Below are 11,662 nucleotides of genomic sequence, written 5' to 3'. Positions count from 1 at the left end.
CTCTGATTTATGCTGTTCAGCTTTATGAGCTATTCTGCCTTTTTATCCCAGGTTACCATCTAGTGTAGGTCACATTTCCCACCCTGCTTATAGTATCAGCATTTACAGATCAAATAAATGCATCCCTTATATAACATTGTCAATTCTACTTGTATTGCAGCATATTATAACTACAAAAAGAAACAATTCTACTGTTTTTGGAGCAGAACAATCCAGTTCTGTTTTGTTAGGAACATCTACTAATCACACCACCAATAGTACTACACGGAGATTACCTTTTGCCATAAATCAATATTTCATCCGCTGTTTGCTGCCAGTTTATAGACTCCAGCCACTCACTGTTCCTGACACTTTTGCCAGTTCGGGTCTCTTGATAATTATGGACAGAAGAACGTTGCTAATTGTTTAACAAGCATGTTTAGCGTTGCTTGAAAGAGGGCTCTTTACATAATGTTTGCTGTAAGTTCAAAGCTATACTTATGCTGAAGAAATGGTTTTATCTAAGTGGGCTGGTGCTCAGACGGCAGAGAATAAAAAAGGCAAGCCAGGCAGCCTTGTAATTATTTAATTACCATTTTGCCTTGAAAATGTCATTATGATTCTTGCAGATAAGAACAGATTGCCCCCCCCCACACACACACACACACACTGCAAAGTACTACAGTTTAATACTCACCTTGCGTAATTCGAAACAGAAGACTCATTTCTTTCTGCATATATAGTGCTCAGTTGCATTAAGTTTTGTTGCTTACTTTGAAAAATCAGCTTTTCTCCAGAGCAAATAACTTCTGGATGTGGAACTCCGCTGCAGACCTGCCTACGGAAACTGAAATTCCTTGGAGCCGCAGTCACTCCACTAGGTCACCATAGTGAAGGGGACAGTGTGCCTTACAGCACAACATTAATCCACTCTGTCTGGCCCACTTTTGACATTTCCTGCTAAAGTACCATCATATCCCATCTGCCAATCAAAGGCTCTTTTTTAACATCTCTAATGTGCTTCAGATCAGTTATGGGGACTGGCCTTGTGATTTATGGACCTGGACAATTTCCCCAGCCATAACTCATCTGGACTGTTTGTTCCCTTTGTAAGAATAAGAAATTATTCATTTCTACCAGAAAATGCTTTTAACAGTAAGCATTTTTTTATAACATTAACATTTCTAAATGTACATTCTTTTGCACATACAATAAGCAAAGGTCAGACAGGGTTAAGCATGAAGCATCCACCTCCATGATGCTGGAGGACCTCCAAATCCTCTCTATGCACTGGGGTGCACTGACGGTTCACTGCCCAGGCACATCAGTTTAACAGCCTTTTGCTGGAATATAACCACATGCAAATTCTATGTTCACATAGATGTTGTTACTTCACCCACCCCCACTGCTTCCCTCTCCGAGTCCATCCATTTATCCATTACCCCTCTTCCCCTCTACATGCCTCCCTCTCCTCTATGTTTAATTTAAGTGATCACTGCAGAGTGAAAATCAACAGTGAAAGCTTCAGGCGGCTGGCATAGGCCCACAGTGCCCTCTCCTGGTCCGGCTGATCGCTGCAGGCAGGAGAAGACGCTGAAGACTGGACCGGAAGGGATTGCTATGTTTAGCCAGGGTATAATGAATATTATGTAAGGCTTGATGACGCATGCCCACACCTTTTGCTTTACTTCCATGTTGCACAGCTAGCATGAAAACAGCTGGGAGGAAGTGGTGGAAGTACGGGGTGAGGACATTTTCTTTAATGGGCCTATGGGCTAAGACTGCGATCATCTTTCCCATAGGGAATACAAGCAACAAATCTCAATGTCAGCCACCAATGGGCCAGGAACTCATTCTTTATGCCACTGAGACGTCTGGGTCCAGTGTGAAACACCCTGCATTGAGACTGCAGCAGTGGCTGATGGGAATCGGACTCAGCGCAAGACATTTATCAATTTGTTATAGTCTTGCGGTGTGTGTGTGTGTGTGTGTGTGTGAGGGGCGACTATATCTCAACACTCACACTCATATCTTTCTCATCTCCGACTGTCTCTGACAGCTTCCCGTGTTGAGCCCTGTTCTGGCAGATTACTGGGCTTTTTTTTAGGATATCTTTATCGCTTGCTTTTCTGAGAACCGGCATTTCTTTTTTGTGCTTTCATGCCGAGGCATGAGTGAATGAGTTGGTGGGAGAAAAAAATCACCTCATCTCACAAAACGTTGACCCTCTAGAGGGCAATCGATGGGGTCATTTAATGCTTTTGAACACACAAACAGGACAACACACAGTGAGTTTGTGAAATCAGAGAAAATCAGGAGAGCACAGGCTCATTACCAAGAGGGCACCTAAGGACAGTTCACACACAGCTAGAGCAAGGGCTCCATTTTGGATTTGGCCTGGCAATAAAGAGCAAAAATCAACCATTGTCAGAAGTCATCAGCATCATTCCTCTTCTCTTCGTTAATAAAATGACAGACTCTGCTGTACATAAATATTTAATGCTGCTATAATAGAAAATACAGAATAATTCTAAAAACATACATCAAGGGAATGGGTATTTCTGGATCAATAACCTTCATTAAATATACAAAACGCTCCAGTTGGTTGGTTGGTTTTGCAAAGACCTTAGGTAATTACACTGGGCTGATTTGTATAAATTAAGAATTATTAATGACTTGCAGATTTTTGGCTGTTTCACACTGACACGTGTTCAAAATGCTGGGCTCAAATAATATGGAAATTCTTAGCCAACCGTTAACCAGGAGAAGAGTAATAGAGCCCCTGCTGTCTCATAACGTCCCACTGATGGACACCGTGGGGCCACATTAGCAAATGCTGATCTGGAGAATGTAATAACATGCTAATAGAACCTGCCAAAAAAAAAAATAGCGACAACTTCTTCTCCCTTCGCTGTAATCCATCACGGTGGCTTTTCATTGGCCAGCATCGGGCCATTCTGCCATTGGATAATGGTCCGTGAGCAACAGGAAGTGAGCGTGTAAACTGGACATTATGCATCAACAGCAGCCAGTTATTGCATGATACTCTGAATCTTCATATTAGGTCTGTCAGGCTCTGGAAGATCTTCTTCCTGTTCAGTAGTGCTCTCTTTTGGAAAGGCCGTCACAGTCCTCACACTGCGGAGGAAAAGGCAGACAGGCAGCCTTGGCAGCTTTATCTGCAAAAAGCACTAAGGGTCGCATCAGAGGCATCAAGTACATTCTCTCCTCCTCTTTAACGCTCTTAAAAGCCTCTCTGTGACCTGGCCCCTGGAGGGACTGTGAAAGGACAGGCCGGGCCGTGGGTGACATGAAAAACACACCACCAATGGTTTCTTTCTTACCACAGCCGCTGTTGATTTTACATTGATACCCAATGCGGTACATGGTGGGCACGCACGCCAGAGAGGCAAGCGCTGATGTGTTGTCACGAAGGACCTTGAGGGGAGAAACTCAGGAATCCTGTGAGTGGAGAGTCGGCGAAAAAAGACATTGAGATTCATTTAGAGTAGGACTGCTGAAGATTTCGCTTTTTTTATCCTTCATTTCCTCCCTCCCTCTGCCAGGGACATGGGTGTCAGGTTCATCAGTGTGTGTAGCCTGATTGCAACTGCTTAATTAGGGTAATTACCACTAAACGAATGAAGGATGAGATTATGGGGGGTTATCTTTTTTTCTAAAGTTGTGCATGATTTGAAGCATGGCCTTGAATCATAAGTGCAGGCTATGCAATGCTGAGCAATAATTATATGCAATGCTTGTTGGCAGGGGGAAACAATGCTATTCTCTGAGGGAAGAAAATCATTCCATGTCATCTGCCTGTCTGTCCATCTGTCCATTCATCCATCTATCAATCATTCAATTATCTGAACCTGCTTACTCAAGCTTATCCCAACAAGATAAAAACAACCCCTGAAACAGGCATCAATCCATCATGGGGTGTAAGGTGGAAACACTCTCACACACACACGCACATGCCAATTGAGAATTCTGGGGCCGTACTTTCACAGCACGGAACTAACTACTCTCCCTTTCCGTTGGTGCAATTGTTCCTGTAAACCTGAAGAAAAACTTGAATGGCATTTTCATCTGCAAAGTCAGTCTTACTCATGCTTTCCGCTTCCAATTGGGATATCAATGTAGCAACTCAGTGTTAAGTGTCTCGCTCAGGGACACAACGGAAGAAAGGGGGGTTTGAACCTGTCACTTTGTGGCCTTCTGGTTCATAGGAGAATGTCTAACCCACTAGGCCACTACTGCATGGATTTCTCTCTTTCTCATCATTCCTACTGCCAAGGCCATCCCAACACACCTGTACTGGAGGTCATCCGGCTGCACACGGGGGTGGATGCGTCACGGGAGGTCGCAAGCAGTGGAATGTTTTACACAGTGCCTGGATTCGGCATCTTATCGGAGAGACCCAAAAAATAATGGAGCAGAAAAACCCCTCTGTGCCAGATTGATAAAGCCAGGAAGGCAACTCTCCCCCATCACACACTCATGGCTTATCGTCACTGCCACTGTCAAGTGTCCGTCTTCCTCTGCATGGTCCGAAAAACAGGCATGTCTCCAGGGCTGCAGAGGCCAGCTTAGCTCCTCTAACCCCTCTCTGTGCAGTCACCCAGCTTTTCAATTATGGAAAAAAGTCATCAGTTGCCTTTAATGAAATTACTTTCTAAGCTGAAAGTGTCCCATGTTTTATTTGATTCAGCAGCACAATGTCTTTTTGCCTTGAGGGCGGTAAAAGTAGGTTTTCACTGAAACACAAGTTTATACCTTTTAATAGTATGGATCATAAAACCAGACATCGTAAGTTCAATTTAAACAATCAAAAGTGCTGATTTGTTTTTTATTCGTTCTCAAATACAAGACTGATGACTACACACAGCTTAACAGAAAATGAATCTACAGTTGTGTAAGTAGATGTATAAGAGAAAAACATTATCTGGTCATGCATTGGAAAACTGGCAACGCCTGGAAGATCTTATCTTCATGCACCATCTTATCCATGCACCATGCTCACACATAGACAGCCCCAAAATCTTCCGACAAGACGGGGTTCAGCCACCACCAGAGTCAAGGAGAGAATATGTGACTGACAGGCCCAAGGGGCAGGGCCGTGTTACAGGCTGTAAAATGAGCTTCTCCAAGCTCAGAGGCTGTCAGAGCTGGAGTAGGTTCTGTCATTCCTGTGATTATCTGTAGAATAACACCAGGCGCAAGTGCACCTCCCACATAACGACGCACACACAAAGGCAGGAAAGGGGACAAATGACAATCATCAGGTTTCTGGCAGATAGGGCTAAATAAAAAAAATTCTGGTAGGGCATCAGGGTTTAACTGTTGTTTGTCTGTGTTGCTAATTTTGCCTTTTGACCTTGGTGCACTGCTTTTTTATGGGCCGATGATGGACGGCTTTCATGCCTGGCCTGAGCTCTCCAAGCTGCTGTCGCAGCCATTATCCGAACAGAGCTTGTACAGCAAGCAGCACATGGGGCTTCTTAATGTTCTCAGCGCAGAACCCACGAGGTGAGGCCCTTATGAAACATGCATTATGGACCAGATGGGGTTCCTCCCTCAGGAACAAAATCGCTGCTGCCGAAGGCCCTGACTCTTGCTTTTCCCTTCCATCAGTGTTCCTAGATCTGCAGCTTGTTTTCTGCAATGCCAACTAATGTGTCTCTTATAGAGATAAAAAAGAGGTCACCTAGCTATAATCCATCAAGGAGGAGAGAGAGTCCGGAAGTGTTTCGAAAGACGTTTTCAACACAGCTTTGACATATTTAATAATTCTGTCTATGCCGCAGGAATGCATGCTGAAATTAATGTGAAGATACTGGCAAACCATGCCAAGCATCAGATTTATAATCTACAGTTATGCTTCAGAATCAATAATGGATGCAAATCAAATACATGTAAACTGCACTTTAGACAAATGTATTTTTAACTATATATATAAATATATATATGGCGTGTTGGTTGATTCAGAATCTATAACTACACTGAGGGTCAGTGCAGTCAGACTGTTGATTTGATTGCACCATTTGCGTTTCATACGGTTTCATCCACTCTGGCTAGTTGTTCGTTGCACTTCACTGCGCTACCTTGTTCACCAGCATGGGGGCAGTAACTGCCATCACCAGAAAACAAGCAGACTGGATGATGTAGGCAGTAAGTCATAAATTACGCACTTAACTGCAAAGACTATAACAAATGGAAGTATTCCAATTATCTTAACATGTGCTACTTAATCTTCTGCAATAAAAATGGTTTAATGTGCTTCATTATGTGATTTGGTTACGACCCAAAGTACAGCTAAACAAGAACATATTGGCACCTATCATGTGCCAGTGAAAAGAATGTTCAATCTGTTTTATGCTCATGGCTTCTGGTGTAGCCCTGGACATGGAAACAAAGCACTGGCCGACAATATCTCGCTTTTCATATTTTAATTTAAATTTGCTGTTACAGTTGCAAATTGGGTTACGATTAAAAACAAACTCTGGGCATAACTATGGGAGCCCAGATCTCCCAGTCCCTGATTATGACAACAATTGGTGCAGCGCTGAGGTGCGTCATCATGTGTCTCCCCATAAAAAAATGGAACCCAAAAAGCTGAGTCACATTTTCCTGGGCTGTCCTTGTTATATAACCAAAGTAAACAATGTATCATCTATGGATGGGTGTCCCTTAATATGCAACACCAGTTCTGGGTCCCCATCACAGATCAAATAAGTCATGTAAAAAATTAAAACCAAAGACGAAAACAATAAAGCCTTCCATGTTAGTGTACACAGAGTACACTTCTTACAAGTGATAAGAAAAACACAGTAACACAACCTGCACATTAGAAACAGCAGTTTATCGTGAGCATTAAGCATTGTTCACAGAAACCTGCAGAGAAAGTTAACCAGGTGAGGAATTGGATTCTGGGCTGATGGGCAGCCACACTCTTGTGCATACTTGGCAGTCTGCATGCTGGTACAACAGTGTTTAATTGCATGCTCACTGATGGTTGTTCATCACTCACAGTGTCTGGCGCTGGCAAGATCGGTGTGTTTGGGGATGCCCAGTGCCTTTGTCCTCTATTTTCAATGCATGGGCCTTCAATCAGTGAGAATTGTACTGTGCTTGCCCCACGGCAGCTTGTGCTATCAGGGTGGCCTGTAGCCCGAGGCAAATCATCAGAGTATATCTGAACGACATCAGACCCCTGACTATATTGAGTAAAGGCCTACTAATCACTGAATAGCGACTAAATCCTGTTCCGTAACAGAAGGAGGAAAACATTTCAAAGCGGTTTTGTGCTGCTGACTGACAAACTGTCAACCGTCTGTATTTCTTTAAAACTTCAGGAAAATGGTGGGAAGAGCTAAGGAAGTACGTTTTCCTCTGTCTGTGATGTTCAATAGATTGTCTTTAGATTAGAAAATTCTGATTTCAAGCAAGAATGTTACAGAATATTTGAAACAAAATCCAGGAGTACATCTTAATGCATTAGGTATCCTAAATTAGGGATTAATAAAGTCTCTATAGATCCAATATCTGTGCCATCCTTAAAGCACTTGTGCAACAAGTGCACTTGTGGATATGTGCAAACCATGAATTTAATATACATTTTTATTTAAAATTGTCATGCAATAATTCTCAGGTTTTCCTATTTTCACAATTTCCTTATTTTTCCCAGTAAACATGACTTCCTGATTCCTCTAACTTATTCCAAGATTCCTCTTTCCTTCTCTTACTAAATGCATCTTAGTGAGACAAAGCTCCCAACAATCATATCATTATTAATTCACACTTCTTATATTTAGACAATAGTATTAATACAGACAGAATATTAATGCAGTAATACATCAAAAAAAATATTAGTGTTAATCAAGAAACATCAGCATCAAAAGCATAATCTTCATTGGCATAATATTTATTATGGCAGGAAAAATGAATCCGGTCTTGTCCATTAGTCTGTGCTTGCCGACAGATGGCCTGAGAGGCATTGCTGCAGAGATGTTCCTTATTGCCAAGTGAACTCACAGCATGGGGAGATTAGCCCAAATGTCAGATCTTTTAAGCATCCCAACCTTTGTCCTACCTGAACACAAACTGATGCTCTTCAAAAGATTTTTCAATTTATTTTAAAACACATTTAGAATAATTTAGACATATTTCTCAATGTGCGTCTGGCACAACAGATGCTGACTGCCCAATTAAAACATCATTTTTTGCCACTTTCACACAACATTATGCAACATTTTATGGCCATGAAATCTAGGCAGAAATGTAAAATTTTAAATGTTATTTTTAAGAATAAAGCAAAAATAACAGCCTAGAATTAGAACAAGCAATCCCCCTGGTGACAGGAAATTGTCAGAAATGTGCAAATATATAACTAATTCAGTGCCATTGTAAAGCAAGGCCGCTTTCAGAGAAAAATAGTCCTAGGTGGCAACACCTTTCACCATCTGAATCAGCAGATCACGCTTTCCTGCCACAGACTATGATGTGTATTTGAATTGACAGCTCCTGAAGGATTTAATGGGGCCCTGTGAGTGAACCACTCAGTCTTTTCCTTCTCAGCCTGCTGATGCTTAACAGACCTGACATTATATTACCAAGTGCAGAAGGCCTTCAGTCATCTGTGTGCTGCACATATCACAAAAAATCTAGCCGTTAACAGCAGTCAAAATCATGCAGGTTTTTTTTTATATAGAGCAGAAGTCAAGATCTTCCCTGGTGCCATATTGGCTGGAGGGTAGCTCAAGTCTCAAATCCAGCAAAAAAGATTGAGTTTTCATGTCCTCCCCGCCTGGTTGTATCGGGACTACTTGACTCTAATGGACTAGTGTTGCATTATAGTCTGTCTGTGTTCAATCTGGGTTGTGCAGAATGAAACAAATAAAGTTTAAAATGACCTTAGAGTCACATTAAAAACACTGCTTCACATTATTTATTACGTTGTTAAAAAGCTGTTTTATTCCTTTTGACAGTTCTTCCCCTCCTGCCATTTGTGCCACAGTTACCAGCCATAACTGCTATTAAAAATCATAGACTATCATCATTTTGGAGTCTTAACCGTTCTGATTCTTTAAAAAAATGTACATAAATATTCATTGCAAAAGTATGAACATACACTGCTCAAAAATAAAGCGAAATCACTTCTACGAAATCAAACTGTCTACTTAGGAAGCAACACTTTTATTTGAAAATCAATTTCACATGCAGTTGTGCAAATGGATCTAGACAACAGGTGGAAATTAGAGGCGATTAGCAAGGCATCCCCAATAAAGGCGTGGTCCTGCAGGTGGTGACCACAGACCACTTCTCAGTTCCTATGCATTCTGGCTGATATTTTGGTCACTTTTGAATGCTGGACGTGCATTCACTCTAGTGGTATCATGAGACGGAGTCTACAACCCACACAAGCTCAGGTAGTTTACTGTGTCTGTCAGCATAGTGTCCAGAGCATGGAGGCGTTACCAGAAGGCAGGCCAGAACATCAGGAGACGGGGAGGAGGCCTCAGGAGGGCAGTCACCCAGCAGCAGGGCGGCTACCTCTGTCTTTGTGCAAAGAGAAAAAGGGGGAGCTCTGCCAGAACCCTGTGAAATGACCTCGAGCAATTCACATATGTGCATGTGTCTCCTCAAGCGGTCAAAAACAGACTCCATGAGGCGCCCTGTTTCGTGACGTCATGTGTATGCGTCCTTCTTCCTCACCATGTCCCTGGCCAGTGTTTGCTTCAAGTTTTGCAGAGTCCCGACGCGCCTGATGGGTTTTCTGGATGGTTGAAGACACCGTATTCCCATGTTTGGTGGTGTTCAAGGTGAGAAGCGGCCATTCAGCGGGGCCTGCCGGAGACTGTGCATATGCATCCTTCTTCCTCGCCATGTCCATCCAGCGTGACAGCTGGAGTGTGTCAGCAGTTCCTGAAAGATGAAGGCATTGATGGTATGGACTGGCCCGCCCGTTCCCCAGACCTGAATCCAATTGCTCACATCTGGGCTCCCTCCACCAATGCCATGTTGAACCACAGCCTGTCCAGGAGTTGTCAGAAGCTTTAGTCCAGGTCTGAGAGGACCTCATCTGGAGCATGCCCAAGCATTGTAGGGAGGTCATACAGGCACGTAGAGACAAACTAAATCAACTGAGCTTGATTTTTACTTGTTTTAAGGACATTACTTCAAAGTGGTTTCAGCCTGTAGTGTGTTTTTTCACAATTTTGTGTGTGACTCCAAATCCAGACGTCAACAGGTTGATAAATTTGATTTCCATTGTTAATTTTTGTGTGATTCTGTTGTCAGCACATGCATGTGCTATGTAAAGAACAAAGTATTTAATAAGAATATTTCTTTCATATCTAGGATGTCTAGAGTTACAACCTATCAAAGGTTAAGTGATTACCACCTACTAGGGGTGTTAATTGTATAACTTAATTAAAGTAATCGCAGTGACTGTTGCGGCCTGATCTGAGTACAGTGCAGCTCCGGGTAGAAGTTTCATGCTGCGCAGCTCACTACTAGGCGGCCTTGTTCTTGCATCGCGGTCAATATTGACATTTGTTGAACTTTGACCGCTGCATGCTGTGACGTATTTTCCCGCAACATGTTTTCTTTCTGCCACTTCAAAACACACACAAAGCGACAATGGAGGAAAAGCTGATCCTAACAGTCTCTGCGTGTCCAAAGATCTTCAACATGACATTGTCGTTTTACCAAGAGTTTAAAAAACAACACATATTTTCCTGTGCTGAGCCCCGTGGCAAGTGCCGGATTCGGTCTGAAAGGAGCTTTTGATTTTTGCCAATGAGCAAACAAGTAGTTTGTGTTCAGTCCGCGCTCACCTGACACCATGGACATCTGAACCAGGCATTTTTTCTGCCGTTTGTGGCTTCAGGTTGTAATGGGCTTGATTCATGTAGTGAATCAAGTCCAAAGCCTGCGGACTTGTAGGTGAGCGCGGTCATTGTAGCAAATCAAAGTGTCCACACAGGAGTACAAGACCTTAACTCTTGTATTTGAATACATCACATGACAATGTAACATGTTTATGGTATGCATCAATATCGAGGAATTGATAATCGTGATCAAATCGAATCGTGAGACCATTGAATGCTCACACTTCTTCAACCTGACAAAAAAAAACTTTACTTTTAATTCTTAATTTTATGTTATAAGCAGAAGGCTCTGGAATGGACTGAGGCATTGAAAGGAGAGATGTTTTGGCCAGGGAGTAGAAAATGGGACAACAGTACAGTTGGGGTTGTCAGGTCAAATGTTCAGACATTCTGAGTGCTCGCACAGTGACTATTACATAACAGTAATGTCTCTGTCCATGTCTGTTGTGCTTGTTTATTTGGAAAGATGTCCCTTTATATCAAGTACGTTGTCACTGTGTCACACAGTACACAGTATGAAATTGTAAAGTAAATCCTGAAAGAAAAACCTAGAAATTGCGAGTCTCAACAGTGCCACCGATCCTGCCCTGCTTCCAGACCCCCAAACCTCACTATTGCTCAAGTACTCTCCCATGCTTGGGTCCTGGTCTGCCTGCAGTGCCTCCAGGCAGTACCTCGAACTGAGGTAGTGGCCCTGGCTCTACAGTATGCCACTAACTAGTCATCTGAGGTCCATGAGCAGCTGGACCACATGAGTATTTTAGTCCTTGGGCTGCAGGCCTGAGGCTTGG

This window comes from Denticeps clupeoides, chromosome 5, assembly GCF_900700375.1.
Source record: "Denticeps clupeoides chromosome 5, fDenClu1.1, whole genome shotgun sequence".
In the NCBI taxonomy this organism is placed as follows: Eukaryota; Metazoa; Chordata; class Actinopteri; order Clupeiformes; family Denticipitidae; genus Denticeps; species Denticeps clupeoides.
Note: the sequence above shows the minus strand (reverse complement) of the source record.